Source organism: Chlorocebus sabaeus, chromosome 24 (assembly GCF_047675955.1).
Source record: "Chlorocebus sabaeus isolate Y175 chromosome 24, mChlSab1.0.hap1, whole genome shotgun sequence".
In the NCBI taxonomy this organism is placed as follows: domain Eukaryota; kingdom Metazoa; phylum Chordata; class Mammalia; order Primates; family Cercopithecidae; genus Chlorocebus; species Chlorocebus sabaeus.
The window spans coordinates 47778341-47799275 of record NC_132927.1 but is presented as its reverse complement, the minus strand read 5'-3'; the positions used below and the strand labels follow the sequence as shown (position 1 = coordinate 47799275).

General features: G+C 37.1%; 1 protein-coding gene across 16 annotated transcripts in view; it reads right to left on the bottom strand.

Moving 5' to 3' along the window:
- Positions 1-20935, bottom strand: part of SIPA1L1 (signal induced proliferation associated 1 like 1) — a 410731-nt gene that overhangs the window by 298938 nt on the left and 90858 nt on the right. For 3 of the 16 annotated variants that reach the window (XM_073011123.1, XM_073011130.1, XM_073011124.1), the window contains exon 3: positions 19032-19141. The exons of the other annotated variants lie outside the window; for them this stretch is intronic. The gene's annotated coding sequence lies outside the window, so the exon portion shown is untranslated. The remainder of the gene's footprint in view (positions 1-19031; positions 19142-20935) is intronic. 16 annotated transcript variants of the gene reach the window in all.

The window sequence follows — 20935 nt, the reverse complement described above, 5'->3', positions numbered from 1 at the left end:
ATGCTTTAAAAATTTTTAATTAATAAATTTAATGCAATCTCAATAAGATTATCAGGATATTCTTTTAGAAATTCAGAAGTTGGCCGGGTGCAGTGGCTCACGCCTGTAATCCCAGCACTTTGGGAGGCCAAGGCAGGCAGATCACGAGATCAAGAGATCCAGACCATCCTGGCTAACACGGTGAAACCCAGTCTCTACTTAAAATACAAAAAATTAGCCACGCATGGTGGCACGCATCTGTAGTCCCAGTTACTCCAGAGGCTGAGGCAGGAGAATCGCTTGAACCCAGGAGGTGGAGAGTGCAGTGAGCCGAGACTGCGCCACTGCACTCCAGCCTGGCTGACAGAGCGAGACTCTGTCTCAAAAAAAAAAAAAAAAAAAAAAAAATTCAGAAGCTATGTCTCTAGTTTACATGGAAAATAAATAAACAAGAACAGTGAGGGCAATTATAAAAAAGAAGAGTAATAAGGAGAACCAGCTTTAATATTTGCCAGATAGTATAAAATGTTATAAACATATAATAATTTAAAAGGTACAAAACTGGTTCATGAACAGGCCATCAAATCAACGGATACAACAAACATTCTAAACAGACTTTAGGAATTTGGTAAGATAAAATGCGACATCAGTGTAGAAAAGATATATTGCTCAATAAATGGTGCTGGTACAACTAGACAGCCACATGGAAAAGAGGATGGGATACCAACTCACATTAAAATAAATCCCAAATTGATTTAAAGCTGTAAACATAAAAAAAACCCACAGAGTATTAAAAGCAAGAGATATTTTTCATAATCTTGAAGAGCTTAAGACCTAAGACATAAAATCCCAAAACCAGGAAGTAGAATAGTAATAAATCTGATGATCCAAAAATAAATTCGTACATAACAAAAATTACCATAAATGACAAAATACAAACCCACTGGAAAAAACTAGCAGCCCCTATCACAAAGTGCTAATTTCCTTTTTATATAAAAAGATTATTTCCATAAATTGGCAGAGTTAATTCACAGAAAGGGAAACCGTTCTTAAGCACATGATAGTATGTTCAACCTCACTTATAACAAGAGAAATGCACAGAAAAATAGCGATAAAATTCCATTTTTTCACCTGTGAAATTTATAAAGATTGTTAAATCACACACTACCTGCAAGGGAGAGGTAAAACACATACATTGCTGAGGAGTGTAAATGTATACAATGTTTAAGGAGGGCAGTTTAGCAATAAAGATATGAATGTATTCTTCCACCCAGGAATTCCTCCATATAAACTGCATACTTGCAAGCTCAAGGATAGCCACTGTAGCATTGTTAATAATATCAAAAGACTGGAAACAACTTAAAGTCCATTATTAAGAGACTAGGTAAAAACTGGAATAAAACAGAATGAAAGCATAGTACAGTATGCTACCATTTGTGTAAAAATAAATTTTTATGAAGCATACATATTGTTGGGCACAGTGGCTCATACCTGTAATCCCAGGACTTGGGGAGGTCAAGGTGGGAAGATCACTTGAAGCCAGGAGTTTAAGATCAGCCTGGACAACATAGAGAGACTCTGACTTTACGAAAACATAATAAGTTAGCTGGACATGGTGGTGCACACCTATTGTCCCAGCTACTGAGGAGGCTGAGGCAGGAGGATCACTTGAGCCCAGGAGTTCAAGGCTGCAGTGAGCTATGATTGTCCCACTGCACTCCAGCCTGGGCAACAAGGCAAGACCCTGTCTCAAACAAAACCAAACAAACAAAAGAGTATACATATAAATGAAATTTGGCATTTCTGGATTAGATCCTGGAAAACAAAAAGGACAGGAACACTGTAGGTGAAATCTGAATAAAATTTATATAGTTTAGTTTCACTGTATTACCTTGGAATATTCCATGGGCTTGTAATATCCATTTGAAAACATAAAATTTAGCTTTTTAAAAACCTAATTACTTTGTGATTAAACTTACTTCATCTGTGATATTCATATCCTTGTAAATACTGCTAATAAGAAACATCAAGAGTATATGTATTGCTTCAACACTTTTAAAATACATCCATTACTGTACCTAAACACACAGGACATCTGTCTCATCTACTAGATTTCAGGTCCTTAACAGTAGAGGCTGTCAAACTCATCTCTGTACTCAAAGAATCTGAAAAATATTTACCACACAGAAAGAGTTCAACAAATGAAAGCCAAAATTAATAGGTTCTGGTCCAGTGATCCAATTTTTAATTAGTGAGAAATTTTGTATTCCAAATGTCTCAACAATTCTAAGGATTTCCTTTGATCCTTAGTCACAATCACATGGAAGAGAAAAGCAAAGGACAAAGAGAAGTGAAGCAATTATCACTAAGGATTTAAGTGGGAAAATAGAGAGGCATTTTAAATATACTACCTTCCAACTTTCTAAACATTTTGCTCTGTGCTAGGGGCTGTAGAGAATATAAAGATAGATAAGATATAATCCTTACAATAAAGGTTGGGCCTAATACATTTAAAGTCAACATTTGAAAGGGTGAAACTACGAAATTGCCTTGGATTTTCAAGAATGTTTTCCATGGAAGGTATTAAAATCCTTTGCAATGAAAAGTGTCTTATTTTGCAACGTTAAGAATGTGATAAAACTTGATTTTGACAAGGTTTTGGTCTTTGATGATCTTTTCTCAGGAAAAAAAACTCATGGACAGCATGCTTAAGAATGTCCAGACAAAGTGCTAGGTGCAGGGGTTCACGCCTATAATCCCAGCACTTTGGGAGGCTAAGGTGGGAGGATCCCTTGAGCTCAAGAGTTTGAGACCAGCCTAGGCAACATGGTGAAACCCTGTCACTACAAAAAGTACAAAAATTAGTCGGGCATGGTGGTGCACACCCGCGGTCCCAGCTACTCAGGAAGCGGAGGTGGGAAGACTGCTTGAGCCTGAGAGTTTGAGGCCACAGTGAGCTGTGATTGCACTACTGCATTCCAGTCCAGGAAAGAGAACAAGGCACTATATCTCAAATAATAATAGTACCCAGACAAGAGTCTACCTTCAAACTCCATTGATAATCTGATTTTCCAAATATCCAAAATCCAAAAGATAATTCAGGAAATAGAGACTCTGAGTTCCCTGAATGGGGAAAAAGAATACTGCTAAGTTTCTCCCAAAGCATTAAGAGTGCTCTCTAACTCCAGAAACTCAGAGTTCCAAGCCTTAGCTCTAACACTATACAGCAGAATAACCTTGTCAAACCACTTGATATCTGTAAATATCCGTTCTCACCTATAAACGGATAACAACTAAGGTTCTTTCCAGGTATAAAACTCTATTATACCCCTTTCCATTCACACCCTAAGCATACGACCTTATAATCCTTTCATACAAACACACAACACACATGCTTTGTGCATGTTCAGTGGAAGAGCTACCTGAAATATTTACTTCCTATTTCCAAAGCAGCCCAGTCACAGAAACAAACTAATATTTGATTACAAATCAGAGGCATATAAAAGCAGTTCACACATGAATGGGAAAAGGATTTATTCAGTATTATGAAATTAAATAAAAATGTGCATGTTGTACAATCAAACATTCATTTGATTGTTCATTCTGTTGGGGTGCAGAAAACAATACCCCAAAATGAAGGCCTCAGAAGCAAAAGCTTTTCTCTGACCTTCTCCTGCCCTCCTGTCTCTCAGTCCCACTCTCTGCTGAGGCTGGCCATAGAAACTGGAATCCCTCTTTCCCAAGGCAGGTTATAGAAACCAGAAACCCCTTTCCCCAGAGCTAGTCATAAAACATAAATATATTACTAGAACTTTCCCTCCACTTTTCTCTGTAAATACTGGCCATAAAGAAATTATCTGACTACCTTGTGTGACTGTAGGTTGTAAGGCCCCCATTCTAGAGAAGGTTGTGCCTCAGACCCCGAGGGAAGAAATTCATGCTCAGAGAGGCCAACAAGAATCTAGATAGGGAGGCCAGGCACAGTGGCTCACGCTTGTAATCCTAACACTCTGGGAGGCCGAGGCAGGAGGACTGCTTGAGTCCAGGAGTTCAAGACCAACCTGGCAATATGCAAAGCCTTATCTCTACAAAAAATAAAAAATTAGTCAGGCGAGGTGGCACAGGTCTATAGTCCCAGCTACTCAGGAGGCTGAAGTAGGTGGACTGCTTGAGCCCAAGAGTTTTGAGGCTGCAGTGAGCTGTGATCACGCCAGTGTACTCTAGCCTGGGCTACAGAGACAAGACCCTGCCCCAAAAATAAAAATAAAATAAAATAAAATAAAAAAGCAAGAAGCACCACCTAGGTAGACAGGCCCTGCTGAGTTTCCCCACTCAACTGATTACCATTTAATCACCTCCTTTTTGTCAAATCCTATTTCTACATGGCTGTCCATACTCTGTTGAACCTAAGCATAAAAATAAGACAATTTCCCTGTATCTTTGGGTTTTCATTTTCAAAGCTCCGGTGTACACACATTAAATAAATTTGCATGCCTTTTCTCCAATTAATCTGCCTTTTCTGAGTTGATTTTCTATCAAATCTTCTGAGGGGCCAAGAGGAGCCCTCCCTTGGCCCTTATAATTCATTCATGTTAAGGATTATGAAGTCTAACTTGGCTTTCATGTGATTGATTGATTGATTGATTGATTGATTGATTGATTTGACACTGCCTTGCCTCCATTGCCCAGGCTGGAGTACAGTGGTGCAATCACAGCTCACTACAGCCTTGACCTCCCAGGCTCAAGCAATCCTCCCACCTCAGTCTCCCAAGTAGCTGGAAGTACAGGCATGTTCCACCATACCTAGCTAATTTTTGTATTTTTCTGTAGAGACTAGGTCTCACTATGTTGCCCAGGCTAGTGTCGAACTCCTGGACTCACGCGATTCTCCTGCCTCAGCCTCCCAAGTGCTAATACTACAGCTGAGAGCCACCACACCCAGCCTCATGTAATCTTTTATGTACTAGTTAGTCCAAATATAACTACTTCTGTGAGTTATCTTTAGGAGTGTATACTGCTACTTGACATTTTTACTTTATTTGCCACTTTTCATAGTGTGGAAGAAAGACGGCAGCACTAGGGGAAAGTTGCAAGAATATTCACCCATATGAAAAGACATGAATTAGCAGTGGGTGGTTTTCTTCTAATTTATTTAACATAATCCTTAGCTCTGGACTACTAGCTTGAAAGTTGATTGTATGAAAAGCAGAACAAGGATCTGTGAACAGGAGTTAATATGCTAAAAACATATCATGCATTTAATTATCTCACCAATTGAAACCGTCCCTTTCAAAATACACAAATAACACTGGGCTGCTAACAAATTTGTTCTAAAGAAGTTTTTTTTCCCCTAAATAACAAAAAATATCATATAAGTGTGTATGTATATCTATACAGGACCTTTATATCAATAATGGGTCCTTCACATTTCCACAGTGAAGGATAAAACTGAGTTGATCAGGATTTGAAATAATACCCATCTTTAAGGATGAACTAGAAAAGCCTCCCTGAGGAAATGAATTTGAATGTGTTTCAAAGGGAGGGAAAGGTGACTTGACAGGTGGTGAAAAGATAAATTGCAAGCAAGGAACATGCCCTGTGTAAAAGCTGCCCCTGTGGTTTCTCAAGAAACAGAGTTTCAAAGTGATCCCATGACTGAGAAAGATATTAGTTAAGAACAAACGAAAGGAGAGAAGCTACACATTATGTGACACTCAGCCTCAGTTTTCTCATCTGTTATAGGAGAAGGCTGGACTAAGTGATTTCCCTGGTCCCACACAGCTTGTTTCCTATGAGGCACTGCACTGTCAACCTGATGCTCCCAAAAACCCTGCTGGGCTCCTGGCTGATTAGCCCCATTTGTCAGATGAATAGAGTGAGGCTCAGAATACTGATGAAATCTCCAGCTAGAGGATTTTAGAGATAAAATGGAATAGACATAACTATTGTGGAGAAAGAAGTGGCATACGAAGACTGATAACTTTAAAAACCAAAGCTTCTGAAAATAACTTACTGATAAAATAATTATTAGTTTTTTATTTTCTTAAAAGATCAAAAGGAAGAAAAATATTCCCCATCATACCAGACAACCATGCAAAAAAAAAAAAAAGGGGGGGGGGGAAGGAATAAATACCATTGCTTACTTTGAAACCAACAGTCCTTTAAGGGAAACTAGAGGAGGTGGTGTGCCTATTTCTGCCCAGCAGTAGCTCTCATTTAATTATGTATTCCCTCTGCCTGTGGTGTCCACAATGAGGTAGGTGTGATGCTGAATATACAACACATCCCTTAGCCATTAGAACACAGATTAGCAGTTAACTGAAGAAGTCTTCCAAACTTCAGAAGCACTTAAGACAACCCTCACACCTAGCTTTATCCCCAATGCACAGATTCTAAAACAAGGTGTTACTTTTACACAAAAGCTCAGTGGTAATTATAGTAATTTACCTGCAATTATTCAATAGCAGAATTCTTTATTTCTAAATAAATTCACATCTGATAGTAAAATACAGTGCAATAAATAAAACTAGCCTTAAACTTCAAAGCCAAATAGTATAAGCTAATGAGATCTATCTATTTGTAAATAACACGTCAGGTCTTCAAACACAGCCCCTACCCTGTACCATTTCTCCACATATAAACATATAGGATTAAAGAAGCTATCTTCTGCTGCTGGAAACCACTCAGATAAAACAATTCGGGAGTGTCTATTACAATATCCCATGACCTGACAACTGCATAGAGAAACATGCCCATATACAGAGCCAAGGACAATGATGTTGCCTGCAGCCTTGTTTATAATCAGGAACTATCAGAAACAACCAAGAAGTTCAGCAATGGGAAAAATGAAAAAAACAAACAAACAAACAAACAAAATAAAAAACCATCAATCCCCATGACTAGGCAGCAGTTAAAAAGGATGAACCGGGATTATATGAACCAACATGAAGAGCTATCCAAAGCACGTTGTTGAATAAAAAAAAAAAAAATTACAGATATTAAATACAATGGCAATTATGTGAAGTTCCTAAAATACAAAAATACAATGCTTTTATATCATAAATAAAAATAAAAGTACCAAATCAACAAACTGTTTACCACTGGAAAGGAAGCCAGAGAACCAGGACGAAGGAAGCGGGGAGTAAATAGGCACTCAAACCTTATAAACGGACTCATTTGTTACTTCCATTAAAAAAATTAATTTTGAAAAAATGTGACTTGGGATTAAGTAATATGGTGAAATAAAAACAGGATCTCAGCAACTATTACTAAATAAAAATGAAATTGAGGAGCGGGTTCTGGGATGATCACAGAGTAGCAACTACCAGGAATCTGTCTTCCCACCCAGACAATAGATACACTGGCAGAGTCTATCCAAAATAATTACTTTGGAGCTGTAGAATCTATGGAAAACTTGCAACTTCTAGGGGAAGGCTTGAACAGTTCATTGAGGTTATTTTCATTTAATTTTGGCTCCTACCATAGTTGCAGCTACTCATCATCTACCCCAAGTCCTGTGGCAAGCAGCTGTGCACACATTTCCTAGAGCAGTTTGCACACAGCTGGTAAGAGACAGGATGGGCAAAAAGGACCCTGCCCTCTAAATATCAGGGATCTGTGCTCTAATGGCTGACTGCTGCTTCTGATCACAAAAGTGCAAAGAGGCCACTGTTGTTGAACCTGCTCTCTTGCAGTAAGCCCCTCCTTTTTGGCCAAAGGGACTTCAGGGCATTTAACAGGCCAGAACCCTTCTCCCCAACCCCCATTCAACTTTCTCTTTACCCCTTTTAAGGGCCAGACATTAAAGACTAGGCCATTCAAAAGCAACCACATATATGGGGAAAATTAGAACGTGACCATGTATGGCCAGGGAAAGGTGCAGACTCAGAAAACATCTGAAAAGACCTTAAATTTACAGATTGATCCTCAGCACAGAGACAGCCTACAATAAAAATAAAAATAAAAACCAGTAAAAAGGAAAAAAAAAAAACAGCAAATCACAAGGAAGGGGGAGAATCTGATTTCCACAGTTGGCACATTATGAGATGAAAATGTCCAGTTTTTAGCCAGGCACGGTTGCTCATGCCTGTAATCCCACCATTTTGGGAGGCTGAGGTGGGGGTAATTACCTGAGGTCAGGAGTTCGAGACCACCCTGGCCATCATGGCGAAACCCCATCACAACTAAAAATACAAAAATTAGCAGGCACACTGGCACGTGCCTATAGTCCCAACTACTTGGGAGGCTGAGGCAGGAGAATCACTTGAATCTGGGAGGTGGAGGCTGCAGTGAGTCGAGATCGCACCACCGCACTGCAGCCTGGGCAACAGAGTGAGACTCCATCTCAAAAAAAAAAAAAAAACATAAAAAACTAAAGCGTCCAGTTTTCAGCAACAACAAAATCACAGTAAACACAAACAGGAAAATACCACCCATTCAAAAGAAAAATAAATTAAAAACTGACCCTGAAAAATACTTGGTGGCAGATCTACTAGATAAAAACAACCATGTTAAAGATAAACAAAGAACTAAAGGAAGATGTGGAGAAAGTTAAAACAAATTCATAAGCAAAATGAAAATATTCATAAAGAAATGCAAAATCTAGAAAAAAAATTTTGAAGTTGAAACGCACAATAATAGAAATGAAAAATCCACTGAGGGAATCGAAGGCAGATTTGAGGTTGCAGAAGAAAGAATCAGTGAACCTGAAGATAGGACAATGAAAATGATCAAGCTTGAGAAACAGGAAGAAGACTGTAGAAAAGTGAGCAGAGCCAGGGGACCTATGGGACACCATCAAGCTAAGCAACACATGCATTGTGAGAGTTCCAAAAGGAGACAAGATAACTCAAAGAGACCCCCATTGATACACATTATAATATCTTTCTAAAGACAAAGATAGAATCTTGAAAGCAGCAGGAGAAAAGTAACTCATCACATACAAAGGATCCTCCTAAGATTATTAGCAGGTTTCTCATCAGAAACTTTTGGAGGCCAAAAGGCAGTAGGAAGATATATTCAAAGTGCAAAACAAACAAACAAACCTATCAACCAGAATGTTACTCTGGCAAAACTGTCCTTCAAAAGTGGGTGTCAAATGAAGACATTCTCAGACCAAAAAAGCTGAGAAAGCTCACTACCATTAGACCCATCTTGCAAGAAATGATAAAAGAAGTCCTGCATGGTAAAAATAAAAGGACACTAAAGAGTAACTTCCAGCCATATAAAGAAATAAAGATTTCAATAAAAGTAAATATACGAACAATTATAAAAGCATCATTGTAAAAATAGTGACTGCATTTTTTTTCTATGTGATTTAAGACAAACCTGCACGTTGTGCACATGTACCCTAGAACTTAAAGTATAATAAAAAAAAAGTATAAAAAAAAATTTAGTCTAAAAGGTAGTACTATAAATTGTAACTCCACATTTTGTTTTCTACATGGTTTAAGAAACGAATGCACTAATCTCTTATTAGTACATTATTACTTTATGTTTTTGAGCCCACAATGTATAAAGATGTAATTCTGTGACATCACCAGTGAAAAGGGTGGTGCCTGAACTATTAGAGGAACAGAGTTTATGTAGTTAAGCTGGTATAAATTCAGGCCCGGTGCAGTGGCTCATGCCTGTAATCCCAGCACTTTGGGAGGCCAGGGCAGGTGGATCATTTTGAGACCAGCTTGGCCAACATGGTGAAACCCCGTCTGTACTCAAATTACAAAAAAATTAGCTGGGCATAGTGGTGCGTCTCCATAATCCCAGCTACTCAGGAGGCTGAGGCAGGAGAATCACTTGAACCTGGGAGGCAGAAGTTGCAGTGAGCCAAGATCGCACCACTTGCACTCCAGCCTAGGCAACAAAGTGAGACTCTGTCTGTGGGAAAAAAAAAAAAAAATTCACATTAGGGTATTATGACTTTAGAATGTTAAATGTAATTCCTATGGTAACCACAAAGTAAATACCTACAGAATACATACCAAAAAACTTTTAGAGGTTCACTAAAACAAACAAACAAAAAAATCAAACACAAAAGTCGATAGTTAACGCTAGAAATAAGGAACCAAAAAGCTACAAGGTATGTAGAAAACAAATAGCAACATGACAGAAGTGCCTCCTTATCAGTCATTACTTTAAATGTAAATGGATTAAACTCTCTAATCAAAAGACACAGAATGGTAGAACAGATAAAAACAACCTCTGATAGACAAAGGACATGTGTTTAAAAATTTGAAAATTAAAAAACATGATCCAACTATATGCTATCTACAAGAGGCTCACTTTAGATCCAATGACACAAACAGATTGTAAGTGCAGTAATAAAGAAAATGATTATTTCATGCAAACAGTCACGAAAAGCAAGCAAGGATGGTTACGCTAATACCTAACAAAATAGATTTTAGGTCAAAAATGTTTACATTAGACAAAAAAAGGACATTATATATTAACAAAAAATACAAGATAGCAAGAAGATATAACCATCATAAAAATGTATTCACCTGACTACCAAACTATCTAAAATAAATCTGATAAACCAAAGAGAGAAATAGACCATTCTACAATAATAGTTAGAGACATCAATACTCCATTCTCAATAATGGATGAACAACTGGACTGGATATAAGGAAGCAGTGGATTCAAACAACACAAAAAAACAACTAAACTAACAAGTATATACAGAACACTCTACCTAACAACTGCATACACATTCTTCTTAAATGCATATGGGGTATTTTCCAGGACAAGACATATAGTAAGCCACGAATTAAGTGTCAACAAATTTTCAAAGATGCCACATAAAATGTCTTCTGCAATCACAACAGGATGAAGTTAGAAATTAATAAGAGAAGTAAAACTATTTCCACAAAGCACAAAATTGTAGGATACTGAACAACATATTCTTAAACAACCAATAGATCAAAGGAGAAATCACAGAGGAAATTCAAAAATACTTAGACATGAACGAAAATGAAAACACAAATGCCAAAACTTATGGGACACAGCAAAGGCAGTGCTGAGAGGAAAATTCACAGCTATAAATGTTTACATTAAAAGACAAAAATCTCAAATCAAAAACCTAACTTTACAACTTAAAGAACTAGGAAAAGAACAAACCAAACCCAAAGCTCACAGAAAGAAAGAGTAGAGATAAACTAAACAAAAGATAAACAACAGAGAAAATTAAGGAAACAAAAGTTGGTTCTTTGGAAGTATCAACAAAATTGACAAATATTTACTGAGATGTACTCACAAAAAGGAAAGATTCAAATTACTAAAATCTTTTTTTTATTATTCTTTAAGTTATAGGGTACATGTGCACAATGTGCAGGTTTGTTATATATGTATACTTGTGCCATGTTGGTGTGCTGCACCCATCAACTCGTCATTTATATGAGGTATAAGTCCCAACGCCAACCCTCCCACCTCCCCCCTCCCCATAATAGGCCCCAGTGTGTGATGTTCCCCTTCCAGAATCCAAGTGATCTCATTGTTCTGTTCCCACCTATGAGTGAGAACATGCGGTGTTTGGTTTTCTGTTCTTGTGATAGTTTGCTGAGAATGATGGTTTCCAGCTGCATCCATGTCCCTACAAAGGACATGAACTCATCCTTTTTTATGGCTGCATAGTATTCCATGGTGTATATGTGCCACATTTTCTTAATCCAGTCTGTCACTGATGGACATTTGGGTTGATTCCAAGTCTTTGCTATTGTGAATAGTGGCGCAATAAACATGCGCGTGCATGTGTCTTTATAGCAGCATGATTTATAATCCTTTGGGTATATACCCAGTAATGGGATGGTTGAGTCAAATGGTATTTCTAGTTCTAGATCCTTGAGGAATTGCCATACTGTTTTCCACAATGGTTGAACCAGTGTACAATCCCACCAACAGTGTAAAAGTGTTCCTATTTCTCCACATCCTCTCCAGCACCTGTTTCCTGACTTTTTAATGACTGCCATTCTAACTGGTGTTAGATGGTATCTCATTGTGATTTTGATTTGCATTTCTCTGATGGCCAGTGATGACGAGCATTTTTTCATGTGCCTGTTGGCTGTATGCATGTCTTCTTTTGAGAAATGTCTATTCATATCCTTTGCCCACTTTTTGATGGGGTTGTTTGGTTTTTTCTCATAAATTTGTTTGAGTTCTTTGTAGGTTCTGGATATTAGCCCTTTGTCAGATGAGTAGATTGCAAAAATTTTCTCCCATTCTGTAGGCTGCCTGTTCACTCTGATGGTACTTTCTTTTGCTGTGCAAAAGCTCTTTAGTTTAATTAAATCCTATTTGTCAATTATGGTTTTTGTTGCCATTGCTTTTGGTGTTTTAGACATGAAGTCCTTGCCCATGCCTATGTCCTGAATGGTATTACCTGGGTTTTCTTCTAGGGTTTTTATGGTTTTAGGTCTAACATTTAAGTCTCTAATCCATCTTGAATGAATTTTCGTATAAGGAGTAAGGGAAGGATCCAGTTTCAGCTTTCTACTTATGGCTAGCCAATTTTCCCGGCACCATTTATTAAATATGGAATCCTTTCCCCATGAAAGTGGGGACATTACTACTGATTCTACAGAAAAAGAAAAGATTATAAGAGTACACTATGAAGAACTGTATGCCAAAAAATTGGATAACCTAGATAAAATGTATTCCTAGAAATACAAAATGTACCAACTTTAAATCATGAAGAAATAGAAAACCTAAGACATATAACTAGTACAGAGATTAAATCAGTAATAAAAAAGAAAATCTTAAAAAAGAGAAGTTCTGAACCTGATGGCTTCACTGGTAAATTTTACCAAACAAATAAAGAACTAACACCAATCCCTCTCAAATTTCCACAAAATTGAAGAGGAGGGAACACTTCGTAACTCATTCTCTGATGCCAATATTACCCTGAGACCAAAACCAGATGAAGATACTACAAGAAAACTGGAGACCAGTATCCCAAATGAGTATCAATGCAAAAATCCTCAACAAAATATTGGCAAACTGAATTCAGCATCATAGTAAAAGGATTATACACCATGACCAAGTGGGATCTATTACTGGAATACAAGGATGGCTCAACATACGAAGATCATACACCACATTAACAGAATGAAGAGAAGAAATACCCCACATGACCATCTGAATTGATGCAGAAAAAGCATCTGACAAAATTCAACACTCTTTCATGATAAAAACATTCAATAAACTAGGAATAGAAAGAACCTACCTCAATAAAATAAAAGCAATATATGAAAAACCAGTTGCAAACATTATGTCTATAATGAAAGACTAAAATAAAAGTTTTTCTTCTAACATCAGGAACAAGGCAAGAATGCATGCTTTCATCACTTCTATTTAACCTAGTACAGGAAGTTCCACCAGAGCATTTAGACAAGAAAGAGAAATAAAAGGTATTCCAACTGGAAAAGAAGTAAAACTACTTCTGTCCACAGGTGATAAAATCTTACGTGTGGAAAACCCAAAAGATTCCACAAAAAACTGTTAGAACTAATAAATGAATTCAGCAACATAGCAGGAGACAAAGTCCACATACAAAAATCAGTTGCATTTCTATATACTTATCAATGGACAATCTGAAAAGGACATTACAAAAATGCATCAAAAGAATAAAATACCTAGGAATTAAACAAGGACGTGAAAGACTTGTATACTGCTGAAAGAAGTTAAAAGAAATAAATAGAAACACTTTCCATGTTCAAGGACTGAAAGGCTTGATATTGTTAAGATAGTAATATTACCCAAAACAACACACAGATGTAATATAATCCCTATCAAAATTCCAATGATATTTTTGCATAAATAAGAAAAACAATTCTAAAATGTACATGAAATGTTAGGGAATCCAAATAGCCACAATGATCCTGAAAAAGAACAAAGTAGGAGGACTCATACCTTCTGACTTCAAAACTTACTACAAAGCTATGGTAATCAAAACAATATGGTACTGGCATAAAGACAGACTTAGAGACCAACGGAATAGAATACAGAGCCCAGAATAAGCTTTTGCATATATGGTGAAATGATTTTTGACAAGAGCGCCAAGACCATTCAATAGGGAAAGGACAGTCCTTTCAAAAAATGATGCTGGGAAAACTGGGTTTGCAAAAGAATACAGTTAGGTGAATATTCACAAAAATTAACTCAAATGAACTAAAAACTTAAATGTAAGACCTAAAACTATAAAGCTCTCAGAGGAAAACATAAGGTAGAAGCTTCACAGCACTGGCTTTGGCAATGTTTCCTTAGATATGATATTAAAGGCATATATAACAAAATAAAAAAATAGACAAATTGGACTTCACGAAAATTTTTAAATTTTGTGCATCAAAAGACACTATCAACAGACTCAAAAACGCAACACACAGAATGGGAGAAAATATTTGCAAATCATATTCATATATCTGACAAGGGATTAACATCACAACTATACAAAGAACTATAACTCAACAACAAAACAAACAACTTGATTCAAAAGTGGGCAAAGATCATGACTAAACATTTCTCCAAAGAAGATATTAAAATGGCCAATAAGCACATAAAAAAAAGCTCGACATCACTAAGCATTAGGGAAATACAAATCAAAATTATGAGGTGCCAACTCATATCCATTACAATGGCAAACTATCAAAAAAACAGAAAATAAGTGTTGGCAAGGATGTGAAGAAACTGGAATCTTTATGCACTGTTGGTAGGAATGTAAAATGGTACAGCCACTGTAAAGAAAAGATTATGGCAGTTCCTCAAAATTTTTAATAGAATTACCATATGATCCAATGATTCTACTTCTGGGTATTTACCAAAAAAATTTAAAGCAGAGTCTCAAAGAGATATTTGTACATTCATTTTCATAGCAACATTCTTCACAATAGCTAAAAGGCAGAAGCCACCCAAGTGTCCATCGATGGACGAATGGATAAGCAAAATGTGGTATACACATACAATGGAATACTATTCCGCTTTATAAAGAAGGAAATTTTTACACATGCTACAACACAGATGAATCTTCAGACATGATAAGTGAAATAAGCCAGTCACCAAAAAGACAAATAATGTACGATGATTTCACTTATATGAAGTGCTCCAAGTAGTCTAAATGATAGAGACAGAAAGCAGAATGATGGACATCAGGGCCCGGGCAGTGGTAGGAACGGGGAGTTACTGTTTAATGAGTACAGAATTTCAGTTTTACTGAAATGAAAAGAGTTATGAAGATGGATGGTGGTGACGGCTGGACAACATTATGAATGTATTGTTTCATATTTTTAAAAAAGGAAAAAGCAACAACAAATAAAAGTTAAAATAACTACAAAAAGTCTAATCAAATGGAAGAAGACAAACTACCATAGGAACAATTATAACATCATAAACGAAGCTGACTCTGTCTACTCAAATGGCCACATGAAGCTTCAGCTGGTATAATTATTATTGGTATGAGCTGACACACATAATCTCTTTCCCAGGCTAAAACTTTGGCAATAACTGAAAGAGGTCCTCATATGCAACTGTTAAAAATGTTAGCATCACAAAATAAAAATGTCATGCTCCATTTTAACGACTAAGAATCCTTTCCCACTGTGCTAGGATTATAGTAGCCTAGTTTGTATGAGAATGTAAGCTTAACATTTTAATAAAGTTCAGTAATAATAATAAGGGTCCCCTTCTTGCGGTAAATCTCCAGAAAATCAGGGCCTGGGTGAGCACCATTTACCTCCCTCTACTTTCAGCCCTGTCAAGGAACCATCAGCCAGGCTGTCTTTCACACAACCATCTTCTACATTTCCCAGGAAAAACAAAATAGACTTTCAATCCAGGGAATTGCATCCCCAATATTATATCCAACCATAACAGCTACTGGAGTAAAAAAGAAAGGAAGAAAGGGAGGGAGGGAGTCAAGGAGGAAAAAAATAACCAATTTGTTGTTATAATACATATCATTAATGTAAGTTTTACCTATTTTATTTTATAATTTTTTTAAGAGATAAGGTCTCTTTCTGTCACCCAGGATGGAGTACCATAATGTGATTACAGCTCACTTCAGCCTTCAACTCCTGGGCTCGAGCCATCCTCCCATCTTAGGCTCCCAAGAAGCTGGGACTACAAGCAAACACCACCATGCCTGCCTACTTTTTTATTTTTTTCTCGTTTTTGTAGAGATAGGGGTCTCACTATGTTGCCCAGGATGGTCTCAAACCCCTGACCTCAAGTAATCCTCCTGCCTCAGCCTCCCAAAGCACTGGGGTTACTGGGGTGAGCCACCATGCCTGGCCAGATTTACTTTAAATATCATCAACTACATCTTTCTCATTGTAGTTACTATAATGCCATAAGATTTAACAGAAAATAAAAACTAATTGAAGAAGAGTAAATAATAGAAAAATGTCCTTATTCAATCGTTAAGTATAAAAAGCAGCTCACAAAACAATATGCGCAATATGATCTTAATTTTGCTTTTAAAACGTATCTTTGATCACATAGAAGAACAAAAATGAAAGAAAACTATTAAAGTGACCGAGGACAAATGACCCCATTTCTTCTACAACAGATTACATGAAAAAAGGGAGGGAAGGGAAAATGCCACAGATTAAGAAAGACTTAAAAGAGACACATGTGATGTGTGAAGGCTGCTTGGATCCTGATTCCCACAAACCAACTGTCAACTGACAATTCTGAAACAATGGAGAAAGCATGGACTAGGGCTTACATGACTAGCCAGCACACATAGTAAGTTTGTTAATGGTGATGACATTGCAGCTTTTTAAGTGCTTCTCCGTTAACAAAAAATGACCGAAGTATTTGTAAGTTAAATAGTATATCTGAAACTCCAACAACAACAACAACAACAACAACAACAACAAAACATAAAAGCAGGAGAAAAACAGAAAGGCAAAATGCCCCTGTCCATGACTGTGGAAGCTAGATGATGAGTACATGGGGGCTCACTGCACTTTTCTCTCTACTTCTGTGTATGTTTGGAAAATTCCATAAATAAAACATAAAAGTGATAGCAGGGATAGTTACTTCTGGGTGGTGAAAACTGAGTGATCTGGTGGGAATTAGGTGATTTTTACTTTGATCTGTGTGCCATTAAGAACATCCAAGATTTTACACAACAAAGATGAGTTGCTTTGGTTACCTAAAAAACCAAATGTTACTCCTTTAGTAGATAAATAGATGGGTAGATAGGCAGACAGACAGATAGATGGCCTTTCAATGCCCTGCTCAAATAATGCCACCTTCATGGATTTAATCCTTCCTCTATAAATGCCTCAATGCATTTACCTATATTTCTACTAAGAGGCCTCATTCATTATGACAATTTTCAACTATGTCTAACTCTCCTCTAGAAAAACAACTTGATCACAAGGGGGCATTTCTTTTTCGTATTTCTATCCTGGCTAATACTAAGCAAAATGTTCTCTCTACATAATAGATACAAAATAATTATTTGCTTAATTAACTTTTCCACAAATAAATCCAGGGAAGAAATGATGTCAACAGAAGGAGAGTATCCTACCCTGTAACTACAAAAGCTTTAAGGTTTTTGTTTTGTTTTGTTTTTTTGAGACAGGGTCTCGCTTTGTCACCCAGGCTGGAATGCAGTGGTGTGATCATGGCTCATTGCACCCTCAACTTCCCAAGCTCAAGCAATTCTCCCACCTCAGCCTTCCAAGTAGCTGGGACTACAGGGGCATGCCATGTCCAGCTAATTTTTTTTTTAGAGATGGGGTCTTACTATGTTGCCCAGGTTAGTTTTGAACTCTTTGCCTCAAGAGATCCTTCTTGAGCCTTCCAAATTACAGGACTACAGGTGCGGGCCATCACCCTTGGCCCAAAAGCCTTCATTTCAGGCCAGAACAGCCCTGAAAGTCCCTACACAAAGACATTCATCAAATGTTACCTAGTCAATTTCTCAAAACATTTACTTTTCAGTTGACTGGAAAATAACTGGTCCGTAGCAGACAAGGGTCAGTTACTGAATTAAGTGATAGACTTAAAAAAAACCCTGAAAGAAAACAAAGTCCATTAGCTCTTCAGCAACCTGAATTCACTATTTAACCCACTGAATGCTCATCCAGAGTGCCAATCCGACTGTTTTAACTAAGGAAACTATTACAGGCAGAACTCAAGGCTAGTCATGTGCTGAGACAGCAATGGTTCAGGAAACATCCCTGCTCTGAGAGGTTGATATCACGCAGAAGGGCTGCCCACCCATACCACTGTGTTTCCCTTATCATCTACTCACTGAAGACCTTGGCCCATTTTGTGCAGACGTGAGTAGCAATGGCCTTCAAGTCAAGGACATTCAACTCTACATTCTCTTGCTTATTAAAAATCTTTTCCAAAAAGATACAATAAAGCCCTCCCCCCGAGGAGCACCAAAAGCTCCAGAACGTGGCATGCTGAACTTCCCCACATGTAAGACTTTACCCACCATATGGCCTTAATTTTCCATACATGGTTTTGGGGAAAGGCACTTAAATACTAGTGAAGACATTTACAACTTCCTTTTATATATAAAATATGCTTAGGGATTGACAAACATTAAAATAAAATCTAGGTTTTAAAATAAAATCCCCATCACTGTTTCCTAAGCCCTTCGAGAAACATTAGCGATTCATGATCAACTGGCATTTGCAAGCTTCTCCCAAGTTTCTTCTCCAGTTCTGCCCTGTGACCTGCTGTCTCAGAAGCCAGGCCTTCAAAAATGCTCATGTCACCCAACTTTTTAAGGCAAATATAGGGGCAGTAGGGGATGGGGCTGAGCTCTGCACAATTCCCACCCTGACCTCCACCTACATCCACACAGTTCATTTTCTCTCTTATTTTCTGATTCCTTCTTTTAGACTTTTGTTCAAATCCACTATTAGCAAATTTTAAATCTATTAGACAGTCAAGAAAGTGGGCAACATGGTACCATTATAAAATTACAATATACTACTATAGACAATCATAGCCATGCATATCTGGGTCCCCCAAAAAAATCAGGTATTAAGAAATAAGGCACACTCCTCCAAAGACAACTTAGTTCAAATGCCTCTTACCATTTGCTCCACTAGAATGAGTTTAAATGAGGTAACTATTTGGCATAGGCAGCTGCTCTCTTATGTTCTGGAGAACATAAACATAAGAGCTGAGTAAGAATAAGTTGCTCCTATTGAAGAGAAAAAGGGTACAATAGCATTAGTAAATATGAAAGAGTCAAATCACTGTTCTATTGGCTGATAAAAATATTTGTTAGGCCAAAGGATTTCATATCATTTTCTTCTTTAACAACAAAGAAATCGGCTTTGGATAATAAAAACGCATAACAAAATAATTCTAAAGTGACCTTAGGCCATGCCAAACTCAATTCAAACTAGTAACAGCCAAAGATGAAAGGAAGATTCTATAACCATTCCCCCTAGCTACTATACATTTTTAATATTTTTATACTATGTTATAGTTAGCATTTAGAAAATCAAACTGTCTAGCACTGTTGACCCTTCAACAATATGGGTTTGAACCGTGCAAGTCCACTCACAAGTGGATTTTTTCAATAACAGTTACACCAAGTGTGCCTGCCTCTCCTGCCTCCCCTTCCTCCTCCTCCACCTCTGCACTGAAGACAAGAAGACCAACCTCTTCTTTCCCTCCTCCTCATCAGCTTACCCAATGCAAAGACAATGAGGATGAAGACCTTTATGATGATCCACTTCCATTAATGAATAGCAAATATATTTTCCCTTCCTTAGGATTTTCTTAATAACATTTTCTTCTCTCTAGCTTATGTTATTGTGAGAACACAATATATAATATATATAACATACAAAATGCATGTTATTCAACTGTTTATGTTATTGGTAAGGCTTCTGGTCAACTGTAGGCTATTAGTAGTTAAGTTCTGGAGGAGTCAAAAGTTACATGCAGGCCAGGCACGGTGGCTCATGCCTTTATTCCAAGCACTTTGGGAGGTCAAGGGAGAAGGATCACTTGAGGTCAGGAGTTCCAGACCAGCCTGGGCAACACAGTGAGAACATGTATCTATTTAATTTTTAAAAACTGTATTTTAAAAATGTTTAAAGGAAAAGAAAAAAGTATGCTTATTTAATTCAGTGTTTATATTCTAGAATAATGCTGCTCAAAAAATAACTAAGAAAAGAATGATGGATTTAATAAGGTACACATAAAACTACATATATACAAGGTTGTGTGTATGCGCATGCATGTGTGTGTGTATGTGTGTGTAGATTTTTCTTTCTTTTGGAGTACAGAAATTGTTTTAGATATCCCTTAAGTAGAGAAATAGCACTTAGAAAGGAAGTATACACTTAGAAGGCCAAGAGTCATGTCACCAACAGGTTGGGAGAACTGTTGAGTCATGGCCTCCTCCTGTGTTGCCTGAGGAGACCTGAGTAAGAATGGATGTATAACCAAAGAATCTCCCATCTGACCTATTAGAGATACTGTACCAGCATTACCAGATACCACTGCTATTAAAATAAGATATTTCAGTGCCCAGAGGTTCAAGTTATCAAACGAAGCAACTCAATTCAAAAGACAAGGTGTATTAAAATCCACAAAAAAAAAAAAAAAAAAAAAAAAAAAAAACATTTTTAAGAAATCCTAAGAAGTAACTGAAACCCAAAATGCTCTGTCTTGAGTCATGAGATCCATCGTTCTTGATATTGTCTGGACTTGCATCTACAGCTACATTGTAAAATCTTTTTAGGTATGTGTCAGATTTCTGTGAAAACTTCGTTTAAATGTAAACTTCATACCACACTGTCTGTTTTTGTTAATAAAACTATAGATTTATTATATTTTTTTTAAAAAAAGAACAAAATACAAGGTGTAACTATACGACACAGAAGCTAAACAAGTGCCTGACCTCACAGTAGTATACAGAACTCAAAGTGCCTGCTCAAAACTGTCATATTCAAGTTTATCAACCAAGAGTCATTATTAA